Source organism: Aedes albopictus, chromosome 3 (genome assembly GCF_035046485.1).
Source record: "Aedes albopictus strain Foshan chromosome 3, AalbF5, whole genome shotgun sequence".
NCBI classification, from domain to species: Eukaryota; Metazoa; Arthropoda; class Insecta; order Diptera; family Culicidae; genus Aedes; species Aedes albopictus.
The window spans coordinates 52,226,240-52,243,117 of record NC_085138.1 but is presented as its reverse complement, the minus strand read 5'-3'; the positions used below and the strand labels follow the sequence as shown (position 1 = coordinate 52,243,117).

The window sequence follows — 16,878 nt, the reverse complement described above, 5'->3', positions numbered from 1 at the left end:
TGACCTGATTTTCCAGTATGCCATGCTAAGAGACGTGTCTCGAAGACCGTCGGATAGGTTATGTTCGGTTTTCGGAATCGAAAGACGCGCCTCGAAGGCCGTCGGAAATGCGAAATAAGGGCGCGCCTCGAAGGCCGTCGGAAATGCAAAAAGGAGCGCGCCTCGAAGGCCGTCGAAAAATGCGAAAAAAGGGCGCGCCTCGAAGGCCGTCGGAAATGCGAAAAAAGGAGCGCGCCTCGAAGGCCGTCGAAAAATGCGAAAAACAGGACGCGCCTCGAAGGCCGTCGGAAATGCGAAATAAGGGCGCGCCTCGAAGGCCGTCGAAAAATGCGAAAAAAAGGGCGTGCCTCGAAGGCCGTCGGAAATGCGAAAAAAAGGGCGCGCCTCGAAGGCCGTCGGAAATGCGAAATAAGGGCGCGCCTCGAAGGCCGTCGGAAATGCAAAAAGGAGCGCGCCTCGAAGGCCGTCGAAAAATGCGAAAAAAGGGCGCGCCTCGAAGGCCGTCGGAAATGCGAAAAAAGGAGCGCGCCTCGAAGGCCGTCGAAAAATGCGAAAAACAGGACGCGCCTCGAAGGCCGTCGGAAATGCGAAATAAGGGCGCGCCTCGAAGGCCGTCGAAAAAGCGAAAAAAAGGGCGTGCCTCGAAGGCCGTCGGAAATGCGAAAAAAAGGGCGCGCCTCGAAGGCCGTCGGAAATGCGAAAAAAGGGCGCGCCTCGAAGGCCGTCGGAAATGCAAACAAGGAGCGCGCCTCGAAGGCCGTCGAGAAATGCGAAAAAGGGACGCGCCTGGAAGGCCGTCGAGAAATGGGAAAGAGGGACGCGCCTCGAAGGCCGTCGAAAAATACAAAAAGGGACGTGCCTGGAAGGCCGTCGAAAAATAGAAAAGAAAGATGCGCCTCGGAGGCTATCGAGACAAGGAAAAGGGTGACGCGCCTCGAAGGCCGTCGAGAAATTCAAAAGAGGATCGAGGGAAGAGGGACGTGCCTTGAAGGCCGTCGAATTGATTTTGAACTTCAAAATAGCGACTGAGGAACGTGTCTCGAAGAACGTCGTGTTTTAATGAAATGGTTTTGAAGAACCGGAAGTCTCACAGCGAAGATTGTTACAATCACATGTGTTGTATTCGAGGTTATATTTGCCTCAAAAGCCGCAGGTTGGGTTGACTTTGTTTTGGAATAATAAAAAAGGAATCGACGGACGCGCCGTCGAAAGGTTTAGTGTTCATTTTGCGAAATGGGACGGCGCCTCAAGAAAACTCGTGAGAAATCTTTGGTTTTGGACTCAAAGAGGCAAAAGGACAAATGTAATCGACTAGTAGATACATTCTATGAAATTTGGATCATCGACCGTGTTCGAATCCCAGAACCGTTACAATAGCACTCCGAACATGTTCAAGCTGGAGTATTCATTTGTCAAGAATAAACTTCTTGAAGTACTTGTGTACGAATTAGTCGTTTTGTGAAACAAAGTTTGGACTGAACGGTACAGCAGTGATATCATTCGTCATCGCTTTGCTAGTAAGATGCGAATAGTTTAGTGGTATTATGAATTAGTAGCTTAGTCATATGTTTGATCACTTACATTGCGTAATAGACTATTTTTTACTATCAACTAAATATATAGTTCGATCGTTAAGCTGATCGATTCCCAAAGTTTCCTGCACTTATAATGCGAGAAAATGCATTGATGTATGAAGAAATAGATACGTAAATTTATTGTAATTCGTATAAAATTGATTATCAAACACGAAAAAAAGGTATTGCAGTATGACGGCGCTTTTAATTGATGACTTTATATTGTTCGCCAACCTCAAAGCTTTAAGCCCACTTTTGGGTTTCTACGCCGAAGATCCGACGCAAGATCCGTTGACAAAGAAATAACTATGACAGCAGTCGCCGGACAGTTGGTTATTCTGATATTTGACGGCAGTTACCCGTTAGTTGTGTGACTGCATTAATGTCATGCAAATAGAGTATTTGCTTTGTGTTATAAGTTAATGTTGACAGATTTCTTGGTGTGTTATTGAGGAATTTAAGGATATGCTGTATCGCGTAAACCTTCGTTAGAACGCTCATGTAATTCAGCGAAGCAAAGAAAATTTTCAGTGAAAAAGGCAGTCATGCTTTACATTTGTGAAATCCCTAGGTAGGAGCATTTTTTTTCTCGTTTTTCTTGAGGGAAGAAGGGGAATGTGTGGTATATGTCTGACAATAAGCATCTCTCAGTGTGTTTAGAGTCTTATCCCCCTATATGTCAACAGACAACTGATAACGCACGCACATTCCCCACCCAGTGTAACGCCCACGCTATCGAGTGATAGCTGCTGATGACATCACAGCAGGCCACGACTCTTCCTCTTTCTTTGGTCAGCGTTCGACCACGTCGGACGTGCAGTGTATCGGGTCGCTGCGCTGGGCGATTCTCATCGAGGACCAACAGCTAAATTCCCACACTTTCTCCCTCACTTTCTCCGTTGGCTGCCGAGAGCCAATCTCATCAAGTTTGGCATTAATTTGGGAGAGCATGATCAAGCACCGATTCATTTGGTTTTCCAAGTTTTGCACACGTTAAAAAAGTTCTTTTAACGAAAATTCTTGCGACTCGGACGTTGTTGGCTGCGAGCGAGATTGTGAGGACCAGGGAACGGCGTCATTGTTTCGCGGACTGTTCCCAGGTTTTGCACGTAAGCTTCCAAATCCAAATCACTGGTTGTTCCGTCGCACGAGGATTTATCGATGTCAACAATGCCAGGACTTCCATGAGCAGTTACTTCCTTGGGCTTGACCGTTTGACCCTGATTCCTGCTCTGGTTCAGAATTTCCGCTTACATGTCAGAAGCACTTGTATCAACCTTTGAGCGCTTTTTCGGAGCGACAGCATCAGTATCGGAGTACATTTCCATTTGCTTTTGTTCCTTGCGTGCCTAAAAAAGAAAACAAAAGCAATAATGAAGCGATCAAACGAGTATTTCGAAGCTAAATTTTTACTTACATCATTTTATGTTTTGAATCCAATTCGCTTGATTTTACAACGGTATGCAAGGAGCAAATTTGCGTCGATGCCAATATTGGGATTTTTTTTGTCTTTTTCCAGCAAGCGGCAGCAGGATAGCTTTTGCTGATCAGTAGCACATATCTCCGCCTTCAAGTTTTGTGAATTTGTCGGGAACACCGTTATTCCATCCTTTTCGAACAATCCACGCCGATGGAATCACGCAAAGGCAGGCTTGACAGAAACTCCCTCGCGAGAAAATGAGGAAGCGATTTTGGCGATTTTCTGAGGAGTGAAAATAAAACTCAGAAATCACAACGCAAATCCTCAACAGCACCGAGCGCGAGCTTGCCGCGCAGCGAGGAGTTCGTCCAACACTCATAATTGCTTGTGGTGTTTCTCACGTCCACTCACACTCAAAAAGCTCTCGCGTGTTCCACTCCCATACAAACAAAGACTCTCGAGGCGAAAATCGCACTCAAAAACCCGAAATAATCATCGGCTCTTTTTTCGTACCCCTCTTACTCGCTCAGTTTTTATTGCCTCTCTGTTTGGGGTTCGTTCGCTCCCTCGCGACGAGGCAAAAGCAAAACACCGCGGTGCACCGCTCTAGAGCATGTTGCAAAACTCTTTTGATTTCGAGGAGGTTTATCAAGCCTGCACAAAGGTAAGAATCATCCTCCTAAAACGAGCACTGGACAATGGAATAGTTGCTTTGAGACATGCGGAAAGAAATGTGAGTTAATTATAGTATCGCGATGAACATATAACTTTTCTTCTCAATTTACCTAATACTTGCGATTTCACAACAACTTAAACTAAACACGAGACTAAAAAACCCAGATTAATCCATCTAGTGGTGATAGCGCCTTTCTCGTCGAATATGTACTCTAAGATATTGCCGTCGCCATAAGCCGAAGTGTTCCTGAATTCTGAAAATACTCTAGAACGGAACAAATATCATTTTCTTCTTTTGTCACAGTGCTCGTTCGTCAATGAGGGGGTGGAGTTGATAAATAATAAATGTACTTGATGAAAAAAATACTCAAACAAATAAGCAAAACCGATTAACTCATTGGGTTTGGTAAGAAATTTTCTGGAGGACTCTAGACCTTAAAATTTAAAAATTTATTTGTTTATTCATTTGTGCCCTTCCTCAAAATGAATTCCGATCCAAAATTTCGAAGGGGGACCCCTCTTGACTTAAGAGAAAATCGAAATTTGTGTCAGTCTTGTTCAGAAAAGCAAGAACCTTATTAAAGCCATAATCGAATATGGAAACTTTTTGATGGCTCATATTCCTTTGTTATGTATTATGTTAAACGTATAAGCAGAGCTGAAATAGTAGTTTACGCAACAAAGTGTAGAATGAGGATTTTTACAGCACGAGTCGTACATTTATCCAACGAGGCTTGCCGAGTTGGATAATTACGATGAGTGCTATAAAAATCGAGTTCTGCACCGAGCTTCGTACAACGTTATTTGCAATTTCATAAATAACCACATAAGTGACCCGATTTTGTCAGCCTCTTTTTCACATTTTTTACTCTTTTTAAAGACTGAGACTGAAACAGGAAAAATCCGGGTTCAGAATCGCGCTACAATATTCGTTGATCAGTCGATTTTCTCGGTAGAGCCATGCAAGCGCGAGTGTGGAATGCGGAATCAGATTAGCTTGAGAATTTTCGAATGGCAGACAATTTTCAGGTAAGAGTGATGGGGGTGCGAGTGAAAAATCCGGGATCAGAATCGCGCTACAATATTCGTTGGTCAGTCGGTTTTCTTGGTAGGGCGATGGAAGTGCGAGTGAAAAATCCGGGTTCAGAATCGCGCTACAATAATGGATGGAAACGCGAGCACGAAATCCGGGATCAGTGGTCATCGTGATCAAATAAATCATAATCGTGATGAAGACCGCGACGTGTATTTCCATATAACTAGTGGATCATATCACCTAACAGAGGTGGCTCCTAGATCCACACCTTACCCTACCCTACTAACCACCATTCCTTCCCGTGACAACTGTGGGGATGCTGTGGATTCCACGGTTTCTAGTAGCAACGGTTGTCGAACTAACATTCCTTCCCTTTCCTGATGACCGTAAGGACGTGGCCAGCGCCGTTATTGACTTTAAATAGCTGAACTCTCGAATTGTGCACATTGAGAATGGTAAGCTAGTCCCAAGCTTTCACATTCATTGGCTCTCTGTGCAACTTCGATTGTTCTGGTTAATCACGGAGTAGCAACTACGATGTGTACGGTTATCTTTGCTTTGCTTTGCTTGCTTTGCTTTTTTAAAGACTGAAACAGTTTTTCATACTTTTTATCCCTCTATGTTCTGCATCTCAGCAGTAGTTAGATGATAAAAATTAATAAATTGCATAAAATGTGACCATATGGTAATGGAAGCAAAAAGTTTTTTGCAAAATGGGGCTGACAAAATCAGGTCCTTACTGTACTTGAGGCAAGATTTGAGGATAATTTTAAACAAAACTTTTTCATCAAACTCCATTCTGATGTTCATAGCCATGTTTAAGAAAGTGTGATCATAGCAGGTTATGCTGTGTAGTTGTCAGAAATTTTTAAACCTGCGTCCAGAAGCATCAAGAAGTTGATCAAAACTGAAAACAGTGCTGTAATGGTTTATTACGCAACGCAAATCAGTGCTGTAATAAACCATTATCGCACTGCTAATTTGGTGTGGGAAAGTAAGCCTTTTCCTGTCAGATTAGCGTGAGGAAAAACAGCCTATTACGATGAGAAATTGCAAAAAATATTAAACCTCTCAGTTGACTGCTTGACAACCTTCACTAGCACTGGATGCCGAACATTATCAAGACCTTTCAGCATTTTTTTTTCTGCACAGTTTAGCCTTTACTTTATTATCATTGGTTATACTGCCGTTCTACGCATGATTATCCCGTTATATGGGATTCCCATATAACATGGGACAATTGGGCGTGGAACGGCAGTATAAGATTCATGTAAAATTTGACAAAAAGTGCAAGCAAGTAAAATTTCCCATAATAAAACCCATTCAAATTTTAACCGTGTTACAGAGCGCGATGGCTCAACCAGTTGCATCAAAATTGTGCGCAGTAATTTAAGTGCTATAAAATTAGAATTTTCCCATACAACGTTGATTCATCCTACTGTATAATTACGCCTCAGGAAAATGGTGTAATTTGCAAGAGCGGTTGAATTTTTATCAAAATTTTGTTCTTTTGCGAATATGTATCGCTTGCATCGATTTTGTTTTGTTGTAATTTCAGCGATGCACCTAATCCTGATTCTGCAACACTGCCGGTAATCTTAGGTGTGGTCAGAGCTTGGTCAAAGACTATTTTCCTGCTGCCCGTTTATCCCTTTCGTGACGAACCAGCACAATTGTGCTGTTGAGCGGTAGCAGTTTTGCATATTTTTTTCATTTGTTTAGACTTTGTTTTATGTGATGTAAACTGTTTCAATAATTTAGCCATTACTTATACTCATTTGTGTGTAAACAAATTTTTGTTTACGTTGCCTGTGAAATTTATCACAACAAGGTGAACAAAAAGTGGACAAAAACCGTAAAACATGAAAAAGTTTTGTCTGTCGCATAATTTTTATTTCCGATTTGTCTTGGTAGTCAAAGCAAGAAATCGAAAGATAAAGAGTAGTTCTTTCAAATGAGGTAAAATAACTGTTGTTTTGTTGGGAAATCTTAGAGTTCTGGAGAGCCAAAGTTGTGCCATTTGTATGGAGATTTTATTTTTTTGCGCTCCGTCACGAAAGGGTTATCTGGTTATCGAACATTTTTGATGATTTGATATTTCGCATGCATGGGTTTGGTTCACTTTTTAAACTGGCCACTTCCGGCTAGACATCTGGAAACGGTGCCGGAACACAACCGGTTCAGATATGTTATTTAGAGGATTGATTGGTGATTATCGGTGATATACAGCTTGTTTAGCGTTAAGCGTTTCGACCTACTATTCTTCGGTCATCATCAGAAGCATTCAGCAGGATTCATCCCTTCAACTTCGTCAGTTTACTATATTTACGATTCAGATATGGTCTGAAACTATTTTCCTGCTTACCGTTAATCTGATTATCGATAAAGCCGATAGTTGGTGTGTCGCATGTCTGGGTTCGGTTCACTCTTTTAATTGGCCACTTCCAGCGGGACACGTGGAACCGGTTCCGGAACACAACCGGTTCAGATATAGTCCTGCTTACCGTTCATCTGGTTATCAAAAAAGTCGCTCTTTGATGCGTCGCATGCATGGGTTTGGTACACTTTTATAGTTGGCCACTTCCGGCGGAACACTTGGAACCAGTTCCGGAACACAACCGGTTCAGATATGGACTGAAACTATCTTATTGCTTACCGTTCATCTGGTTATCGAATAAGCCGCTCTTTGATGTCTCGCATGCCTGGGTTTAGTTCACTTTTTTAATTGGCCACTTCCGGCGAGAAACCTGGAACCGGTTCCGGAACACAACCGGTTCAAATATGGGCTGAAACTATTTTACTGCTTCCCGTTCATTTGGTTATCGAAAAAGCCGCTCTTTGATGTGTCGCATGCATGGGTTTGGTTCACTTTTTTAGTTGGACACTTCCGGCGGGACACCTGGAACCGATTCTGGAACGAAACCGGATCAGATATGGTCTGAAACTATTCTCCTGCTTACCGTTCATCAGGTTATCGAAAAAGCCGCTGTTTGATGTGTCGCATGCATGGGTTTGGTTCACTTTTATATTTGGACACTTCCGGCGGGACACCCGGAACCGGTTCCGAAACACTACCGGTTCATATATAGTCTGAGACCATTTTCCTACTTCCCTTTTATCAGATAATCGAAAATGCAGTGGTTTGATGGGTCGCATGCATGGGTTTGTTGCATTTTCATATCTGGCCCCTTCCTGGGGTACCGGTCCGGAACACCTAAATGGCCATAACTCCGGAACGGCTGGACCGATCTGAACCATTTTCAATAGGAAACAATGGGGCAATATACCGCATCGAATGAACCATCGGTCGTTGAAATCGGTTCATATTTACTATCTAAAAATGAGGTGACCTTTTTGTACACATACACACACACATACATACACACACACACACACACACACACACACACACACACACACACACACACACACACACACACACACACACACATACACACAGACATCATCTCAACTCGTCGAGCTGAGTCGATTGTTATATAACACTTGACCCCTCCGGGGGCTCTATCAAATTTTCGTTTTTGGAGTGAACATATAGCCTTTCGGTACACCTTGGTGTACGAGAAAGGCAAAAACAGTAATAGGGTATTGGTTTCCTTCTTATGCATGTGGCTCCCATTTTCATTCTACGAAAAACAAAGGATTGAAGCGTTGTTTGTTTTGTTTCTTATTTTTGTATTTTTTGTTAAAAGTGAGCGAGCACCCATGAAAACAAAAAGAACGGAATCAATCGGTGCCGTAATCGCTTGTTTTCGAATAGTATAAATATGAGAGCGTGAGATTAATGATGGAACGCATACCCTATGATGAAAACTTTTGGAGAAAATTTGCGGCCGACGTGTTTATGTTTTTTTTTTCTTTTCGGAGCAGCTCGAAATGTCAACCTTACCAGTGCTGCGGAATTAGCAATTTTTATGAAGGGATGCCAGATTATGTTTTTATGCAACATTGCATTGCAACGGTACTCTGAGAAGTACACTGAAGTTTTTTTACGCGGTTTTTTTTACGCGGTTTTTTTACGCGGTACCGCGTAAAAAAACGCGTTATTTCAAAAAACGTCGTAAAAAAACCGCGTTATTTCAAAACCCGTCGTAAAAAAAACCGAGTTTTTTCAAAAACACGCGCAAAATAGTCAGGATTACATCCAACGTAACTTGTTATTTTTTTACTTATTTTACGACGTTTTTTGTAATAACGCGGGTTTTTTTTACGACGGTTTTTGAAATAACGCGGTTTTTTTACGACGTTTTTTGAAATAACGCGGTTTTTTTTACGTGGGACCATTACCGTCGTAAAAAAAAACTTCAGTGTACTATAATGCATCAATAAGTGAAAGTTAATGTTATAGGTCTCTTCCATTACAGATCACAACGCAAGGGCTGCAGTATATCGTAAATACCACGGACGTACGGGGATCGACAGAGAGAAGACAATTATAATGAAATATATAGAGCGTACAATCATTTTTGTTACAATCTTCAATCATAAAAATTTCATAAAGTTATTTTTATGAAGAGTATTGCTTTATAGAAGCATTGTTACTGCTTTGTAGCTTTGTGTACAAAAATTGATCACGCAGAATCGCAAGTATCATGGTAATGTTATTATTATGCAAGGCATGGGAAGCTTTTTAATAGTCGTATAATTGCCCATTTCCACTTTATATTCGCATTTTAAAATCTTTTAAACCAGCATTACATTAAGCGTAAGTTACACTGTACTTATATGAAGTCGGAGGCGAATGACTTTTACGTTAAAACCTCTTTAATAAATAAATAATAATAATAACTTATATAAAGTAAAATTAAAGTGGGTTTATAATGCGTTTTGGTTACTTGGGTAACGAGGACAAGTGCGTCTTTGGAAGCCAGTCCGTAAAATTCATCGGTTTTCAGTTAACATCAGACGGTTGGCAAATCGAGGAAGAACAGGTGCAAGGGATTAAAGATTTCAGAGAACCAAACTCCTGTGCTGAAGTCAAACGTTTCTTGGGGTTACTTACATTTGTGGATAGATTTATTGTCAACCGTTCCGCTTAAACTGAACATCTGAGGAATCTGGCGAACTCCCAAGTATTTTATGGGACCGATGAGGAGAACAACGAATTCAATTTGTTGAAGGACGAGATATCCAATTCCATAAAAAGACTTGGGTACCACAATATGACCGGTCGTCTCCAACTCTTCGTGGATGCCTCCCCTAGTGGGTTGGGTGCGGTACTTGCGCAAATAGATGTAAACGGTATTCCAAGGATTGTGGCTTGTGCGTCGAAAGCATTATCTTCGGCGGAAAAAAACGATACCCCCAAACGCAAAAAGAAGCATTTGCAATCGTTTGGGGTGTAGAAAGATTTTCCTACTACTTGCTCACCTTTCATCATACGAACAGACGCGGAAGCATTCAGTATATATTCAGTGTGAATCATCGTTTGGGCAAGCGGGATATATCACGCGCAGAGAGCTTTAACGCCCAGGTTACAGCCTTATGACTACGAAATACAAAGAGTGCCAGGACATCAGAATGTGGCCGATGTTTTGTCTCGACTAATATCAGCAACACAGGACAAAGTACCCTTCGCAGAAGATCGTGAAAGTCACCTTTACTCTTTGGATTCAGGTAACATTCTCTCGTTTGTCGGGTGAAGATCACTGCGTCCAGATTTTAGAACTATGTATTGTGATATACCCTTTTGCTGTGAGGTACGCAAGTTATCTCAGTAACATGTTTGTCACTGAGATACCTTGGTATCAACTGAACTCAAGACCATCAATTATTGATGAATAGAGATCCTGAGTTACAGTATGTGACTCCCCCATTCTGGAGAGACTAGCTTTATAATAATAATAATAATAATAATAAAGCCAACCACGTCCTTGGGAGATAAGATCCATATGTCAGCAGGCCCTAAAAAGGGCTTGCTGATAACTTTGAACCTACGTTGGGTGAGTGCACTGCAATAGCAGAAGATGTGTTCTGATGTTTCTCTCTCCTCTCCTTCAGGTAACATGGTCAGCAACCAAGGACAGCGAGTTATTATCTGTGAGAGAAGCGCTGGCATCTAACAAGTGGCCAGTAGATCTGAAGGCATATGAGGTTCACAAACATAACCTCCGATCGCATGGATCTATGGTATTCAATCATGACCGAGTGGTTCTACCGTACCCACTACAAAATAAGGCGCTTGGATCTGCACACGGGGGACACATCGGAGTTCGATGCATGAATGTGGTTTTCCATGAATGTAGCATATGGCACCATGATTGTAACACAAATCAAGATGATGGGAGTACGAAACGACAGTTTTGAAATGTAGAGCTGGAGTTCCAGTGGTTCCAAAAACTGCAGAATAAACATGTGAATAACTCGAGGCAGCGGGTTTCAGGGGCGTTACATAAGGTCTGAGAGGGGTGGGGTAGTTAAGGATGATTTCGGATGTGTTTTAGGAAGTTTCAGAGGATTTTCGGCGGATGTGTTCATGTGGATTTCGGAAAACCCCCATTAGTGTCCCTATATTGTCCCTGAAACCCCCAGCGCCATCATTAATTCCAAAATGGCCTAGGACATCGGCTGCCATATTCGCATAGTCGACGTAACCACCATCGTCAATGTCAGCATTCACAAGCTATTATCTATCGCATGTGCATATTTCTAACCAGTTTTATTCAATAGACCATAAGATCTAACTCTAAGCTAGATGTCAAGGTGAAAAAAATAATGAAATTCGTATTAGTCGTTGTTAAAATTGTAAAAGTGTATTGAACACTACAGTGGCGCCTACGTCGACTATGCGAATATGGACAGTCGGGTTCCAACATCAACTCAATTAGCCAGGTCTGAAAATATTTATATGGCATGAGTCTTTTTGATTTATTAAACGTGGGACGTAACTATTCAGTTGGGAGCCACTGACTTTTGCTCCTCTGCTCCATTGGTGGTTATGACCCTCGGAACGCACAATCCGAAATTTTTTGTCTCCGCTTTTTCACACTTCCGGTTCCTAAGTTATACGCATGTCCCGTTCGCAGTTTTCGGAACCACTGGGATTTCATTAATTCACTCAATTTGCCAATCCACTATATTTTTTGCCGTGATTAAAAAAATGACACAGTCACCCATGAATATTTCATCTGGTCATACGTGAATGTTTTTGTTGCATGATAGTCAAGACCATACACCCACGATTACCATGCAAACTACAGTTTTTGACAGTACATTTTGGATCACTGGCCAGAACAGACGCTGTTTGAGCCGCACCTTCTTGGTGAACAGACGCTCGGGACGTACATACCTCCTCAATCTAGCTGAAGTCAGAAGGACAACAGTGCTCAGGCTGCACTTCCAGCTCAACACACAACTCTTAGCTGACGGCCTTTGTCATCGGATGACCCGTGGAAGCATGAGGTGGACTTGTGAGGACCGCAGCTATGTTGGACACTCTCCTTCTTGACTCGCCGTCTTGAAGTCCAAAGTAATTTGCTCTTAGTTTCGGTGGTATCTAGTAATCCAACGCTCACTAAACAATTCACAAGAGAGCCTGCGATGGGACGTCACGTACGACTGCAACGAACACACTGGACCAGTAGGTGTTCGCGTATTATTCGTTGTCTAAGATTAGTGATCGTTCAGTTTGCGCAATCTGCAAGAATTGTAAGTGCAGGGACTGGGCATCGAACCTATGATCATCCGCTCATGAAGCAAATATGTGACTACTACGCCACGGGCTCCGGCTATTGTACTTGTAATAATAATAAAATGGGGTAAAAATGCACTGTATCAACCACAAAAAAAATGCATTTCACATACCCTTACCCACCCTGAACATTGAACCTCGTGGTTTCATCACCCGGAACGCCCCGACGACGTCGCGTCGACGACACCCTCAAAACGACGACGGAGGGTGTAACCTACGACGATCTCCTTTCATCCAGCCAGCATCACACCAGAGCGGAGAGAGTGTGTACCCAATATTAGCCTGATTTCCCCGGAGATCTAATTACATTACAGCGCGAAGTGAAGCATAAAATAAAAATAGCCAACTCAGCAGCAACAGCAGCAGCCACAGCAAGCAGCAGCCAACTCCAGGAACCCTGCCAGTAGTGTGGAACCAGTGAAGCAACATCATCTGGCACTGCAGCTAGGGCACCTTTTCCGAGACGGGAAGCACAAAGAATAAGCACAGAGCACATATGTGTACTTTTGGAATCGCACACGGTGTTGGTTATAGAGCGGGGGGAATGGTACCGAATGAATCGGGGATGGGAAATTATCTACTTAAAAGAGGAAACGCAGGTTCTAATTGTCTAATTGAAAGTGTTGGTCAATTTATAAGAACTCAAGATTCTTAAGTTTTCCAGCAATTGGATTCGATCCCAGGTCCTCAATCCTCAGTGATCACCTCAATGCTTGTAATGCATTTGGAATAACTGCAAGCATTAGTAGCTACAAACACATTGATGTAGACGCCAAAGGAAATCATGGAAGTTTCCTTCATGACATTTTCTAGTATCGACCGGGAATCGAAATGATGCATTTTGCACCCCGCTCCCCAAACTTTACCACTGCCGGCGCAAAGGCAAACCACCTGGTTGCTGCTACCACCCGACTCGGGCTCGGTTGCCACTGAAAAGGTTGCCACTGAAAAGTGCCGAGGTAAAACAAACTCCACCAAAGCAAAGTGAAGGTGGAGAAAATGAGCAAACATGTACTTATTTCCTGTGGGTGTGAATGTTTGTGACCGTTCGTGTTCCAGACTGGATAAGAGGTTTGTAGCTTGTGTAGTTTCGTAAAGGTACGTACGGACGTTACGTACGTGTAGCTACACCACCATCCGGAACGATCAGCGTTATACGATGCTGGGGAATCATTACGCGATGTTCGATGGAGCAGATTGGTTGATGATGATACGACTGCTGGCTGACTGCTGATGCCGTCCAAGTGAGCAAACGACACGTAAGTTGGAACTGCGAAACGCGTTTGCGTTTTAGCTACAAAGCAGGGTGGGTTTTGCTGAGGATGTGATTTTGAGCAGTTGAGTGGGACGACGGTGGGAGAATAGAGAACCAACAAAGGCGTTCCATTCGAGTTGGAATCGATGGTCTCGAAGAATTGCACAGATAGGTGAAATTGGATACAACTATATGAACGTATGATTGAACACATCGATTGGTTATACTTGTTCAGTTCCATTGGCAAATCAAACCTGCACTCCTTATCCCTACTTTGTAATTAAGAAAAAGGACCTCATTTGGCACCCTTTGAACAATGGCCAAACATTTTGATACGCTCCCAAAAATTCTTTATTCACTTTTTATTCTGTTAGGCTTAAATGAAACAAATGTGTACCAAGAACCAGAATATGACTTATTGGGGCCATTCAGCACATGGACATTTGTAACCGGTTCCGGAAGGTGCCCAGAGGGGGCACAAACGGGTTTTCGTGTAGAGGCTCGGTTCCATGATCAAATGCCGTGGTTCTTCATCTACAATCTAACAATCCTCCAAAAGCATCTCCGGAGATTCCTCCAGGAGCTCCTCCGGAGATTCCTCCAGGAGCTCCTCCGGAGATTCCTCCAGGAACTCCTCCGGAGATTCCTCCAGGAACTCCTCCGGAGATTCCTCCAGGAACTCCTCCGGAGATTCCTCCAGGAACTCCTCCGGAGATTCCTCCAGGAACTCCTCCGGAGATTCCTCCAGGAACTCCTCCGGAGATTCCTCCAGGAACTCCTCCGGAGATTCCTCCAGGAACTCCTCCGGAGATTCCTCCAGGAACTCCTCCGGAGATTCCTCCAGGAACTCCTCCGGAGATTCCTCCAGGAACTCCTCCGGAGATTCCTCCAGGAACTCCTCCGGAGATTCCTCCAGGAACTCCTCCGGAGATTCCTCCAGGAACTCCTCCGGAGATTCCTCCAGGAACTCCTCCGGAGATTCCTCCAGGAACTCCTCCGGAGATTCCTCCAGGAACTCCTCCGGAGATTCCTCCAGGAACTCCTCCGGAGATTCCTCCAGGAACTCCTCCGGAGATTCCTCCAGGAACTCCTCCGGAGATTCCTCCAGGAACTCCTCCGGAGATTCCTCCAGGAACTCCTCCGGAGATTCCTCCAGGAACTCCTCCGGAGATTCCTCCAGGAACTCCTCCGGAGATTCCTCCAGGAACTCCTCCGGAGATTCCTCCAGGAACTCCTCCGGAGATTCCTCCAGGAACTCCTCCGGAGATTCCTCCAGGAACTCCTCCGGAGATTCCTCCAGGAACTCCTCCGGAGATTCCTCCAGGAACTCCTCCGGAGATTCCTCCAGGAACTCCTCCGAAGATTCCTCCAGGAACTCCTCCGGAGATTCCTCCAGGAACTCCTCCGGAGATTCCTCCAGGAACTCCTCCGGAGATTCCTCCAGGAACTCCTCCGGAGATTCCTCCAGGAACTCCTCCGGAGATTCCTCCAGGAACTCCTCCGGAGATTCCTCCAGGAACTCCTCCGGAGATTCCTCCAGGAACTCCTCCGGAGATTCCTCCAGGAACTCCTCCGGAGATTCCTCCAGGAACTCCTCCGGAGATTCCTCCAGGAACTCCTCCGAAGATTCCTCCAGGAACTCCTCCGGAGATTCCTCCAGGAACTCCTCCGGAGATTCCTCCAGGAACTCCTCCGGAGATTCCTCCAGGAACTCCTCCGGAGATTCCTCCAGGAACTCCTCCGGAGATTCCTCCAGGAACTCCTCCGGAGATTCCTCCAGGAACTCCTCCGGAGATTCCTCCAGGAACTCCTCCGGAGATTCCTCCAGGAACTCCTCCGGAGATTCCTCCAGGAACTCCTCCGGAGATTCCTCCAGGAACTCCTCCGGAGATTCCTCCAGGAACTCCTCCGAAGATTCCTCCAGGAACTCCTCCGGAGATTCCTCCAGGAACTCCTCCGGAGATTCCTCCAGGAACTCCTCCGGAGATTCCTCCAGGAACTCCTCCGGAGATTCCTCCAGGAACTCCTCCGGAGATTCCTCCAGGAACTCCTCCGGAGATTCCTCCAGGAACTCCTCCGGAGATTCCTCCAGGAACTCCTCCGGAGATTCCTCCAGGAACTCCTCCGAAGATTCCTCCAGGAACTCCTCCGGAGATTCCTCCAGGAACTCCTCCGGAGATTCCTCCAGGAACTCCTCCGGAGATTCCTCCAGGAACTCCTCCGGAGATTCCTCCAGGAACTCCTCCGGAGATTCCTCCAGGAACTCCTCCGGAGATTCCTCCAGGAACTCCTCCGGAGATTCCTCCAGGAACTCCTCCGGAGATTCCTCCAGGAACTCCTCCGGAGATTCCTCCAGGAACTCCTCCGGAGATTCCTCCAGGAACTCCTCCGGAGATTCCTCCAGGAACTCCTCCGAAGATTCCTCCAGGAACTCCTCCGGAGATTCCTCCAGGAACTCCTCCGGAGATTCCTCCAGGAACTCCTCCGGAGATTCCTCCAGGAACTCCTCCGGAGATTCCTCCAGGAACTCCTCCGGAGATTCCTCCAGGAACTCCTCCGGAGATTCCTCCAGGAACTCCTCCGGAGATTCCTCCAGGAACTCCTCCGGAGATTCCTCCAGGAACTCCTCCGGAGATTCCTCCAGGAACTCCTCCGGAGATTCCTCCAGGAACTCCTCCGGAGATTCCTCCAGGAACTCCTCCGGAGATTCCTCCAGGAACTCCTCCGGAGATTCCTCCAGGAACTCCTCCGGAGATTCCTCCAGGAACTCCTCCGGAGATTCCTCCAGGAACTCCTCCGGAGATTCCTCCAGGAACTCCTCCGGAGATTCCTCCAGGAACTCCTCCGGAGATTCCTCCAGGAACTCCTCCGGAGATTCCTCCAGGAACTCCTCCGGAGATTCCTCCAGGAACTCCTCCGGAGATTCCTCCAGGAACTCCTCCGGAGATTCCTCCAGGAACTCCTCCGGAGATTCCTCCAGGAACTCCTCCGGAGATTCCTCCAGGAACTCCTCCGGAGATTCCTCCAGGAACTCCTCCGGAGATTCCTCCAGGAACTCCTCCGGAAATTCCTCCAGGAACTCCTCCGGAAATTCCTCCAGGAACTCCTCCGGAAATTCCTCCAGGAACTCCTCCGGAAATTCCTCCAGGAACTCCTCCGGAGATTCCTCCAGGAACTCCTCCGGAGATTCCTCCAGGAACTCCTCCGGAG

The 16,878-nt window shown here is 45.1% G+C and overlaps 1 protein-coding gene across 2 annotated transcripts in view; it reads left to right on the top strand.

Annotated features, from left to right (window-relative positions):
* The window catches only part of LOC109398757 (neural cell adhesion molecule 2), a 642,607-nt gene that overhangs the window by 216,261 nt on the left and 409,468 nt on the right, over positions 1-16,878 (top strand). The gene's annotated exons all lie outside the window — the stretch shown is intronic.